Consider the following 12,780-nt stretch of genomic DNA (forward strand, 5'->3'; position numbering starts at 1 on the left):
TATATATATATAAAATACACACATATATGTATACATATACTGGATATTTGATGAACTACTAAGATAGTAAATCTAGTTATTCCCAATATACATCTGAATAAACATAGTTTGCACTAATATAACACTTTCTTGAGGATGCAGATTCAACTTGGATTATCATTATTAAACACATTCTAATAATGAGGAAATTGAGGTACCTAAAGTTAGGACTGTGGCCAAAAACACAGCACACATCAGTGGCAAAACAAATCTAGAAAGACAGCTGATTGGTTGGATGGCTGAGAGTGTGTGGTGGTGTCCAGTAGGCGGTGTTATGTGGCCAGACTGGTCAGTGGTTATGGAAAAACAGAAACAGCAGCTGCCACCTTCCCACCTCTCCGTGTTAGGTAGGGGAGGGACAGGAAGACACGCGGAGTGTTGAGACATTAAGTGGTGAGTGGGTGGGGGATGGTTCCTCTACTATCAAGAGTATAGCTGTGCTCTTAGGACTGTATTTGGTATTTTTTTTCAATAAGCCACACTGGGAGTTCCCTTCTTGGCTCAGCACTTAATGAACCTGACTAGGATCCATGAGGATGTGGGTTTGAACCCTGGCCTGGCTCAGTGGGTTAAAGATCCAGTGTTGCTGAGCGATGGGATGTAGGTTGCAGATGGGGCTCAAATCCCAAGTTTTTGTGGCTGTGGCGCAGGCCTGCAGGTACAGCTCTGATTGGACCCCTAGCCTGGGGACCTCCATATGCCATGATGTGGTCCTGAAATAGCAAAAAAAAAAAAAGCCACACTGGCTTTGTGCCTGCTCATCTTCTCCAGAAGACTGACTCTAGCCATACATGTGCTTTTTGAGGACTGGGTCAGCTGCCACGAGAAGGACACTGTGGGAGCATCCTGAGGCAATGTGGAATGATTGTTCACTGCCAGGAAATGACAGCCCCAGACAATGTTTGTGTGGCCACCCATGACAGAGGCCCAACTGAGCCAGAATGTCATGCTGGTCTGCAGGAACAGGAAGCAGAGCTCTACACTCTGGCAATTTTCATAAATGACAGCAAGACTCCTGAACGAGTGAATTCACAGTCTATATCCATGAGGATCGTGCAAGTTGCGCGTCTGTGCTTTCAGCCATGTTTGTGCTCAGAGGAGCCAAAAAGGAGGTTGTTCATGCCATCTTTATGAAAAGAGACAATGGGACAGGCTGATTCCTCCTGTACCACAAACACAAAACTGCTATAAACTCCCAAATTGGCAAATGTCGCCTTGTAGATGGCTCCGGCTCCAGGAACAATGAGGTCAGCTCCTAGGATGGAAAAACAGCTCCCGGGGAAGAGCTGTGTAGTCCAAGCTGGGTGGTGGTTGGTGTGGGAGGTGGAGCCTGAAGCAAGGACCCAAGATGCTTGGCTGCCAGTGGAGGCACAGCTCCACCCTGCTTCCTTTATTGGACGGAAGAAAACAGAACAGTCAAGGATGAGGTGGAGTTGAGAGGTAGAAGAGGTTTGTGTGTAGCGCTGATGCTGGGAAGGATCTGGAGAGGGCAAAAGAGAAGAGTAGGCTGGAGGTGCAGAGCAGAGACAAAAAGCTGGACCCACAGTCAGTGCTGAATGTAGAAGCTGGAGTTCCCACTGGGGAACAGCGGAAACTAACCCAACTAGTATCCATGAGGATGCAGTTTCAATCCCTGGCCTCTCTCACTGGATCCAGGATATGGCATTTCGATGAGCTGTAGTGTAGTTTGCAGAGGTGGCTCGGATCCTGCAGTGCTGTGGCTATGGTGTAGGCCAGCAGCTTCAGCTCCGATTCCACCCCTAGCCTGCCAGCCTGGAAACTTCTGCATGCCTGCCAAGGGCGCGGCCCTAAAAAAAAGGAGCCCACCTCTTTGCAGCATCAGCAAGAAGGAAGTATCTGCACTCAGGGTGGACTTAGAGCAATAAATTCTGTTGCTCCTGATTGCCCTAGATGTTACCTTGTCGGTGTTATCATGATAGCAGTAGTTTCCAAAGGCTTATTTGGTATTCTCATTCCTACATCACTATCACATAATGTTGTTGCATTAAAATTTTTAAATTTCTGTCATTTTGCTCACCATTCTAGAACTGTGCAAAAAAAAACTGGCATGGCATCTATCTTCCAGAAATTTAGTTATCTCAGCACAGGAATTTTTCAACATTGAAATTTCATTTCTCTCTGGTCAATAGAAATTGCAATCCTTTATGAAGTCTGCATACCCAAGCCTTTCAAAAGGGGAGGTTTTCCTGCTGGAGAAGTGATAGGTCTTTGGGAGGATTTTTTTTCTTTAATTAATTGACATTAGAGTTTGTCCACTATGTTAGGGTTCTCCAGAGAAATAGAACAAATACAGTGTGTGTGTGTGTGTGTGTGTGTGTGTGTGTGTGTGTGTGTGTGTGTGTGGAGAGAGAGAGAGACTTATTAAAAGGAATTGGCTCATACCTCACACAGTTAAGGAGGCTGACAAGTCACAAGATTTGCACGGTGGGTCAGCAAGCTGGAGACCCAGGAGAGCTGATGGGGTAGTTCTAGCCTGAAGGTCGGCAGGCTCAGGACCCAGAAAGAGCCGATGTTTCAGTCTAAAGGCAGGAAAAAGCTGACCTTCCAACCCGAGGGCAATCAGGAGAGGGAATTCTCCCTTCCTGGGAGGAGGGTCGGGCTTTTTGTTCTATTCAGGCCTTCACCTGATTGGATGGGGCCCACCCATATCAGGGAGGGCAGTCTGTCTGGCACACTCTACTGACCCAAATGTAAATCTCATCCAGAAACACCCACAATAACGTTTGATCAAATGTCTGGGCACCTTGTGGCCCAATCAAGTTGAGACATAAAATTAACCACTTATATCCACTAACTGGCTTATCTTTAGTAAAGAAATAACCCTCAGGGAGTTCCTGGTGCAGCTCAGCACTTTATGAATCCGACTAGGTATCCATGGGGAAACAGGTTTGATCCCTGGCCCCACTCGGTGGGTTAAGGATCCGGCATTGCCGTGAGCTGTGATGTAGGTCACAGATGCCACTCAGATCCTGCGTTGCTGTAGCTGTGGCTTAGGCCAGCAGCTGTAGCTCTGATTCAACCCCTAGCCTGGAAACTTCCATATTCTGCAAGTGCGGCCCTAAAAAGACAAAAAATAAAATAAAAAAAAATAAAGGAAGAAAAGAAAAAAGAAATAACCTTCAGGAGTTCCTTGCGGCACAGTGTGTCAAGGATCTGTCATTGTCACTGCAGCAGTTTGGGTCACTGTTATGGCATAGTTTCGATCCCTGGCCTGGGAATTTCCACACGGTACGTGTGCCCAAAAAAGAAAAAGAAAAAAGAAAAACTCAGCTATCCAGAACCGCATGTTTCCTGAAAGCTACACATAGTGAAAGTCTTAAGCGTTGGGGATCTCCCCCTCAAATAACTTTTGTATTCTAACATATTTCAAATAGAGGGTAAGACAGACTGCTTTGTGTACAAATAAACAACTTCCTCCTTGTTACTATAATATGACTGATTGATTTCAACACATAACTTCTCTTTTAATTACCCAGAGCATTGAAAGACAGACAATCTGTGCCACTCTGGATAAGAAGATAAGGCTGGAAATGATACAAAAATTCTCTCATTCTCCATAAATTAGTAGAGAGTTTTCCTCTGAATATTTACTAAAAATCTACAATCCATATATCTGGGCTAGAGAATTCATAAAGGATATGCAATGTATATTTATCATATAATCCTCTGGACATTGGTAAAAGGAGAGTAATGTATATTTTGTGCTGCTATTAGGAGATACAAAAAATTCATATACAGTCTTCAGAGGATGTTGATATTAAATGAGAGCGGTGTGCCCCAAAGGGTATTCCATGAAATGCTAGATCACCACAATGCAATAGTATAAAAGAATTATATTTTCAGGAGTTCTGTCCTGGATCAGTGGTAACAAACCCAACTAGTATCCATGAGGATGTGCTTTCAATCCCTGGCCTCACTCAGTGGGATTTGGCGTTGCCGTGAGCTTGATGTAGGTCGCAGACTCGGCTCTCATCCCCAATTGTTGCGGCTGTGGGGTAAGCCAGCAGCTACAGCTCGGATTTCACCCCTGGCCTGGGAACTTCCATATGCTGCAGGTGTGGCCCTACAAAGAAAAAAAATAAAATAAGAATTGTATTTTCTTTCTTTTTTCTTTTTCTTTTTTTTTTTTTGTCTTTTTGCCTTTTCTTGAGCCGCTCTCGCAGCATATGGAGGTTCCCAGGCTAGGGGCTGAATTGGAGCTGTAGCCACCGGCCTACGCCAGAGCCACAGCAACACAGGATCTGAGCCACGTCTGTGACCTACACCACAGCTCACAGCAACGCTGGATCCTCAACCCACTGAGCAAGGCCAGGGATCAAACCAGCAACCTATGGTTCCTAGTCGGATTCGTTAACCACTGAGCCACGACGGGAACTCCGGAACTGCTTTTTTAGATACACTTATTAGCATGCCCAGGATTGGAATTTTTATTTTTCAGGATTAGGTTTTCTTTCTTTCTTTTGCTTTTTTGTCTTTTTAGGCCCACACCCACAGGGTATGGAAGTCTCCCTTGTCTTTTTGATAATAGCCACTCTAATGTGTGAGGTGACATCTCATTGTGGGTTTTTTTTTTGTCTTTTGTCTTTTTAGGGCTGCACTCACGGCATATGGAGGTTCCCAGGCAAGGGATCTAATCAGAGCTACAGCTTCGACCTACACCACAGCTCACAGCAACGCCAGATCCTTAACCCACTGAGCAAGGCCAGGGATTGAACCCAAATCCTCATGGTTCCTAGTCAGATTCGTTTCCACTGCACCAGGACAGGAACTCAATCTCATTGTGGTTTTGATTTGCATTTTCCCCTGATGATTAGTGATATACCTTTTCCATGGGTACCTGTTGGCCATTTGTATATCTTCTTCAGAAAAGTGTTTGTTCAGGAGTTCCCATTGTGGATCAGCAGGTTAAGAACCCGACTAGTATCTGTGAGGATGTGGGTTTTATCCGTGGCCTTGCTCAGTGGGTTAAGGATCCAACGTTGCTGTAAGCTGCAGCATAGGCCGCAGTTGTGCCTTGGATCGGATTCTACCCCTAGCCCAGAAACTGCCATATGCTGCAGGTTCAGCCCTAAAAAGAAAGAAAGAAAGAGGAGTTCCCATGGTGGCTCAGTGGTTAATGAGCCTGACTAGTAACCAAGAGGTTGCGGGTTCGATCCCTGGCCTCGCTCAGTGGGTTAAAGGATCCGGCGTTGCTGTGAGCTGTGGTGTAGGTCGCAGACATGGCTTGGATCCCGAGTTGCTGTGACTGTGGTGTAGACCAGCGGCTCAGCCCTGACTAGACCCCTAGCCTGGGAACCTCCATATGCCATGGGTATGGCCCTAAAAAGACAAAAAAAAAAAAAAGAAAGAAAGAAAGTCTCTTCAGATCCTTTGCCCCCCCCCTTTTATTTTGCAAGGCAGATCTTATTAAAAGTGCTTTGGAAGCTGTATTGTTAAAGTGGGTTCTTTAAAGGAGGTGACTGCGGGTCTCTTAAAGTGCAGGCTTCTTGCCGGTGTGTAGAAGTCCGAAAAAGAGTGGTGGGTGGGGGCTTCGGCCATCAGGCAGGGCAGGGTGCTGTCCTTGAGCTCTTATGGAAGAGCTGGCTGTAAAATGAAGATGCCTGTGCCGTGAAGACTTTGCCCATTTTTAAATTAGATTTCTGGGATTTTTTTTTATAATCTATTTCAGATATTAACCTATGGGGATTCTAAATGAAAAACCAAAGATGCTGTCCACAAAGGCAATTCCTCAGGGTATTATGGAGCTCAGTTCATTTTAATTCACAAAAGAAAACACATTTTTTCCCTCTACACACCATCAAAATCCACTTACTATATATATTTTTTCTAAGCGATTAGGACTAATGCTGGTGAGCTAAATCTTTCTTCTTTCCGTCTCTTGGGGGGTAAGGTAATAGGTGAAAACAGTGACGTTACTTGTCCTCTTCATGCCCACATGTGGAGTCAATAAAAACGCCAAGGAACTTACTGTGTCCAGAAGGGCCTCTATATCCTCATAGCTCATACTGGAGATTTACAGACCTGCAGAGTGAGTGAACTGTTCAATTCAATTTAACAACCATCTATTTCTTTCTTCTTTGTTGTTGTTGTTGTTGTTGTTGTTGTTGTTGTTGTTGCTATTTCTTGGGCCGCTCCCGCGGCATATGGAGGTTCCCAGGCTAGGGGTTGAATCAGAGCTGTAGCCACCGGCCTACGCCAGAGCCACAGCAACGCGGGATCTGAGCCGCGTCTGCAACCTACACCACAGCTCACGGCAACACTGGATCCCTAACCCGCTGAGCAAGAGCAGGGACCGAACCCGCAACCTCATGGTTCCTAGTCGGATTCATTAACCACTGCGCCACGACGGGAACTCCCCTATTTCTTTCTTCTTAAGTGCAGGAAAAGAGAGGGGAGAAAGATGGGCCTGGACAAAGGGATACTAAAATAAAAAAAGTTAAAGGCTTACTCTCTTGGTGCTCTAAAACCATAGTAAACGAAAAATTGTTTTTAAAAAATCCCAGACCTATAAATGCTATAATAAGCTTTTTTTTTTTTTTTTTTTTTGCTTTTTAGGGCTGCACCTGTGGCATATGAAAGTTCCCAGGCTAGGGGTCGAATCAGAGCTGCAGCTGCCAGTCTACACCACAGCCACAGCAACACCAGATCCAAGCCACATTTGTGACCTACATGACAGCTCATGGCAATGGCGGATCCTTAATACACTGAGCGAGGCCAAGGATCAAACCTGCACCCTCATAAATACTAGTTGGGTTCTTAACCCACTGAGCCACAATAGGAACTCCCTCATTTTTTTTCAGCCACACTCACAGCATTCAGAAGTTCCAGGCCAGGAATACAAATCAAGCCGCAGCAGTGACAATGCCAGATCCTTAACCACTAGGCCACCAGGGAAATCCAGGAACTTGTTTCTGGTATATCTTTATCTTCAAAGGACTTCTTGCTAGATCCCTTTTCTTTGCCTTTCCTTTTATATATCTGGGTTCCATGTGCAACCTGTCAATGTCTGCATTAGGAATTCATACTGATACTTTGCTATTATCTGCATGAACCCAGAAAATCCTGATGTGTTTGCATCATAGATCCATGTAAATGGAAAACCCCCATGAAGGGAGTTTCCGTGTGGTGCAGTGGTAACGAACCTGACTAGTATTCATGAGGATGCAGGTTCAATCCCTGGCCTCGCTCAGTGGGTTAAGGATCTGGTGTTGCTGTGAACTGTGGTACAGGTCAAAGATGTGGCTCAAATCTGGCATTGCTGTGGTGTAGGCTGGCAGCTACAGCTCCAATTCAACTCCCAGCCTGGGAACTTCCATATGCCGCACAATAGCCCTAAAAAAGCAACAATAAAAAATAATAATTAATTTAAAAATAGATCGTTGGAGTGAAACCATTCCTAGAGTTTTTGATTCTTTTTTTAAAATTTTTATTTATTTAATTTATTTATTTTTTGTCTTTTGTCTTTTTAGGGCCGAATATGGAAGTTCCCAGGCTAGGGGTCGAATCGGAGCTGCAGCCACCGGCCTACACCATAGCAACAGCAATGCAGGATCCGAGCCGCGTCTGCGACCTACACCACAGCTCCCGGCACTGAGCAAGGCCAGGGATGGAACCCAAGTCCTCATGGATGCTAGTCGGGTTCATTCACCACTGAGCCATGACAGGACCTCCCAGAATTTGCATTTCTAACAAGTTCCCAGGTGACACTGTAGCTGCCACATGGTCCAGAGGCACACTTAGAAGACATGTTACGGACTGTCGAGCTATAATTGTAGCAAATCTTTCAATCCCTTTACCTTGAAGCCTTCTAAAAGAAGACACTGGGAAAACCGGAGCTAGGTCTCTTCCAGAGTCAGGTCCTATGCTGAGGACACACCATCACCCACTTACTGGGAAATTCGTGTCCCAAAGGTAATAAGCCAGTTGTGTGCACTGCAGGGAACATTTTCCTATAAAAGTCATGCGGGGAGGAGGCATCATTAAGTTATTACTCGTTTACATTCACCTAGGAGAGACACTTCCTTCTTTCACGGAAGCACATCCTGAAATGGGCTCAAAGGGCGGTTAGAGACTGAGGATCGGGGCCTCGTCCGCTGCTTGTTAGTTTGTTTTCCTAAAGCCTGAGTCAGAAATCAAGGGCCACCCACAGTAATAGCCTTGTACAGGGACAAATGTCCACCACGAGGCCAGAGGAAGGAGCCCTGGGACCTTGGGTAACTGATGGCAGATCCCGATTCAGAACCAACACTTTCCAATTCAGGGTCTGGAGTGGAGTCTTTTTACAAGGTTTTTGTTGCTGTTATTGTTCTTCTCATTAAATTGCAGACTTTCTTGGCCCACGAGTCATCTCAGTCTGAGGACTTCTAATCGCATGCATTTAAATTAGTCTAACCAAAGTTGCCTCTTGCCAACCAGGAAATGGTTTGACCTGATCTTGCTGCTAAGAAAAGAATTAGCATCTGGTGTGGAATATGACCTTGGTTCTTTGTACATTGGATTTTTTTTTATTCCTGGAAATACAGGCCAGGCGGGGCTTTATGACCGTACCAGGTATAAGCCGTGTGTCAGGTCAAGCTTGACTGTGCTATTCTTTTTTTTTTTTTTTCAGGCAACCACCCAAGGCATGTGGTGGTTAAATCAGAGTTGCAGGGGTCAAATCAGAGTTGCAGCTGCCAGCCACAGCCACAGCAACTTGGGATCTGAACCATGTCTGCGACCTACACCACTGCTCATGGCAATGCCAGATCCTTAACCCACTGAGTGGGGCCAGAGATCAAATCTGTGTCCTCATGGATGCTAGTCAGATTTATTTTCGCTGAATCACAGCAGGGATTCCTGTGCTATTCCTTTTTCTGTTTTTTTTTTTTTCTTTCTTTTTTTGTTTCTTTCTTCCCTGCCAGCAGATGAGGACACCTGACTTTTCCCAACACATCTGAGGCATGCTCTGACAGTATCTTGTTGTGATTTCCTGCTTAATTGTCACCATACCCCATCTGCCTGGTTGTAAAAGCATCAGAGTGCTTTTCATCTAAGGGAGGCAGTCATAGTTACGGATTCAGAGAAGATTTTTCTTTTTTGGCCACACCTGTGGCATGTGGACATTTCTGCCCCCACCATGGTTGCTGCCATGGCAACACGATCTTTAACCCACTGCACAGGACTCGGAATCAGACCCTTGCCTCAGCAGCAACCCAAGCTGCTGCAGAGACAACACAGCATTGCTTACACCATTGCTCAGAGCAGAAACTCCGGAGACATTTTTTTGTGGTTAACGAGTTATTTCTAAAGTGATACCAAGCCAAGCCAACCAAAACAAGGATGCAGGAATAAATAAAAGCAAAAAGAGAGAAGAAATTTGTTATTAAGGAAAATGAGGGCTAGAGAAAATCTGAGCTGAGATGTTGATGTAACATTCTCCAGCTTGGGTCACAAACAGATTTTCAATTGGTAAGTGAGAGACCTCTTGAGCTACTCGATGAGATAGAGAATCTTTCTGTAGAGCAGAACTCAGGCCAATATATATATATTCAGACCAAAAATGCCTTTGAGCCGCAAAAACTTGAATGTGGAGGATCTGGTCCAGGTAATTGCATGCACAGGCCTAACATCTGAGAGCTCAGAGTGAGGAGAGCAAACAGAATGGTATCAGAAGTAAAGCACAGGGAGTTTCCACTGTGGTTCAGTGGTAATGAACCTGACTAGTATCCATGAGGACTAAGGTTCCATCCCTGGCCTCGATCAGTGGGTTAAAGATCTGATGTTGCCATGAGCTGTGGTGTAGGTCACAGACGTGGCTCGGATCAGCGTTGCTGTGGCTGTGCTGTAGGCCAGCAGCTGGAGCTCTGATTTGACCCCTAGCCAGGGAACTTCCATATGCTATAGGTGAGGCCCTAAAAAACAGAAAAAAAAAAGGTGAAGTATGGGAAGTTCGAGAGCAGCTGAAAAAAAAGGCAATGCACAGAATCTGCTATAGAGTCCAACATCCCTCTGCTAGAGGATGAAAATGAGAGTTCCAGTTTCAGTTTTGCTCAGGTACCCAAGAGTTTGTGGTGTTGGACTTTCAAACACCTCCAGCCTTATTTTAAAGTTGGGAAGTTCCCCCTGTGGCTCAGTAGAAATGAATCTAACTAGTATGGATGAGGACGTAGGTTCGATCCCTGGCCTTGCTCAGTGGGTTAAGGAAGGATCTGGAGTTGCTGTGAGCTGTGGTGAAGGTCAAAGACGTGGCTTGGATCTGGCTGTGGCTGTGATGTAGGCTGGCAGCTGCAGCTCTGATTCAATCCCTAGCCTGGGAATCTCCATATGCCGCAGGTAGGGCCCTAAAAAGTAAGTAAATAAATGAATACTAAATAAATAAAGTTTGTTTTCCCTAAAAATCCCATGCTCTACTGGGGGAAGTCCCCTGTTAACCACCCTCAGAGGAGTGACCCTTGACCCTCTCCCCAGCCTGAGAAAATGAGGGGAGCTCTGATATTCGGTCCCAGGCTTTGAAAGAGTCACAGGGATCGTCATCATCATTCTGACTCTTAAAACCCCCTGCGCCTGAACATCTCGAAGACCTGGGTAAACATTAATTATTCTCATAGCACTGCTTGGAGGTAAACAGATATTCGAATGTTACTGCCTCTCATTGCTGCTGCTTCTCTATCTGTAGACCTCAGGCTCTTTCTCATTATTCACCGTGGAGGAAAAGCCAGTATTACCTCCCTAATAAGTGAAATTACCTATAGTCCTGGGCAAAGTCTGTGAGCTATACAAAGAAGTTCTGCTCTCAAGGAGTTTACAGTCTCTGAGTTCCCATCGTGGCTCAGTGGTTAATGAATCCAACTAGGAACCATGAGGTTGTGGCTTCAATCCCTGGCCTTGCTCAGTGGGTTAAGGATCTGGCGTTGCCATGAACTGTGGTGTAGGTTGCAGATGTGGCTTGGATCCCGAGTTGCTGTGGCTCTGGTGGAGGCCGGCGTCTACAGCTCCAATTTGACCTCTAGCCCGGGAATCTCCATATGTTGTAGGAGCCACCCTGGAAAAGGGAAAAAGACAAAAAAAAAAAAGAAGTTTACAGTTTCTAGAAGAGATAAAATGCATGCATAAAATGAATAGTAACAATTTTATTCCAAGACAGGATGTGATTTGTGTAAAATGAGAGGTTTTCAGTGGGAGAGATGACCAGGGATGCTGGTAGCCCAGGAGAGCTTCGTGGAGGAGGAACACGACTGGACTCAGTGTGTGAGTACGTATGTAAGTGCACAAGTGCACTCCAGGAGGGCATGATAGCACGGGCAAAGCTACTGAGGCAGGAGTATGACTGACTTGTTTGCAAGGTAGCCTGATATTACTGGAGTTGGGAGAAGAGTGAAAGATAGGATTGGAAAGCTAAGTAGATTGGGACTAAACAGTCTCAAGATTTTGACTTTCAGTATATTCTCAAATAAATTAAGTAGGATCAGAAACCAGCCCAAGCGAACAGTTAAAACTCATAGTTGACATGAAATAAAGTGAATGATATGAAATTAAAAAAAATTAAAAGAAAAAGAAAAAAAGAACAACAAAAGAATGAAATTGATTACAGAAAAAATGAAGCAGGATGGTTTAAAAGAGATGATTTAGCTAGACTGGTGGTTCGTAAAGTGTGGTCCATGGACACGCAGCAGCAGCCTCAAATGTGAACATTAGAAACGCAAATTCGGCAGAGCCTCCTTGCCTACCCGCTTGCATCTCTCGCAAGCATCCTATATCTTAATAAATGTCTTTCTTGCCTATCACTTTGTCTCTCGCTGAATTCCTTCTTCACGAAGGCATAACCTGGACCTTAATCTGAAACCCCGAACAAACGAAAGGTGTTAATGAAGTATTCTTCATTCCGAAAGAAGGATCATCAAAATCAATCCTGGGACCAGCTAAACACCAGCTTTGAAAAACAATGCAAGCGCACATCCACCCTGATCCTCATCAGTGACCCTATTTTCCACTCCGAAACTATAAAACCACCTCCTCTTCACTCCCAAAGCGTGGGCACAGTCTTTAAGGCATTAGTCTGCTGTGGCCTCCTTTGCCGAGCAAAACAAATTAAAGGCTATATTTTTCTCCTTCACCCAAAACTCTCCAGGTTTCTATTCAGCACTGGTGGACAGAGGCAGAGTTTTGGCAGCATTTGTATATATATCCTAGCTTGCCTCCTTCTCTGAGAATTTTCTCAGAGTTATCCAAAATGCTGCCTCCTGGGCTATAGTCCTCATTTTGCCCCAAATAAAACTTAACTCCACCCCCCCCCACAAAAGAAATGCAAATTCTTGGACTCAGGGGATGACCTATTGAATCAAACTCTACAGGATGGGGAACCCAGCCACGTGAATTTCAACCAGACTTCCTGTGACTGATGAATACTCAAGTTTGAGAACTAGAAGCTAGAGAAAATCCTTTAATAGTCGCAAAAATGACAGAACTGTCTCCCTCGAATTCATACTCTACATATGCAAAGAATAGACTTCAACCAAATATTTTAATGTCCTTTAAAAAACCTTTTTATTATGTAAAAATGTTAAGCCACACGAAGTGGACAGAGCAGAGCAACAAACCTTCATATTTCCATCATCTAGATTTAACAATTAGCAAGATTTGGGGAGTTCCTGTTGTGGCTCAGTGGGTTAAGAATCCAACTAGTATCCATGAGGAGGTGGGTTCAATACCTGGCCTCACCCAGCAGATTAGTTCTTGGATACA

The sequence above is a fragment of the Phacochoerus africanus genome, chromosome 12 (assembly GCF_016906955.1).
Source record: "Phacochoerus africanus isolate WHEZ1 chromosome 12, ROS_Pafr_v1, whole genome shotgun sequence".
Lineage (NCBI taxonomy): Eukaryota > Metazoa > Chordata > Mammalia > Artiodactyla > Suidae > Phacochoerus > Phacochoerus africanus.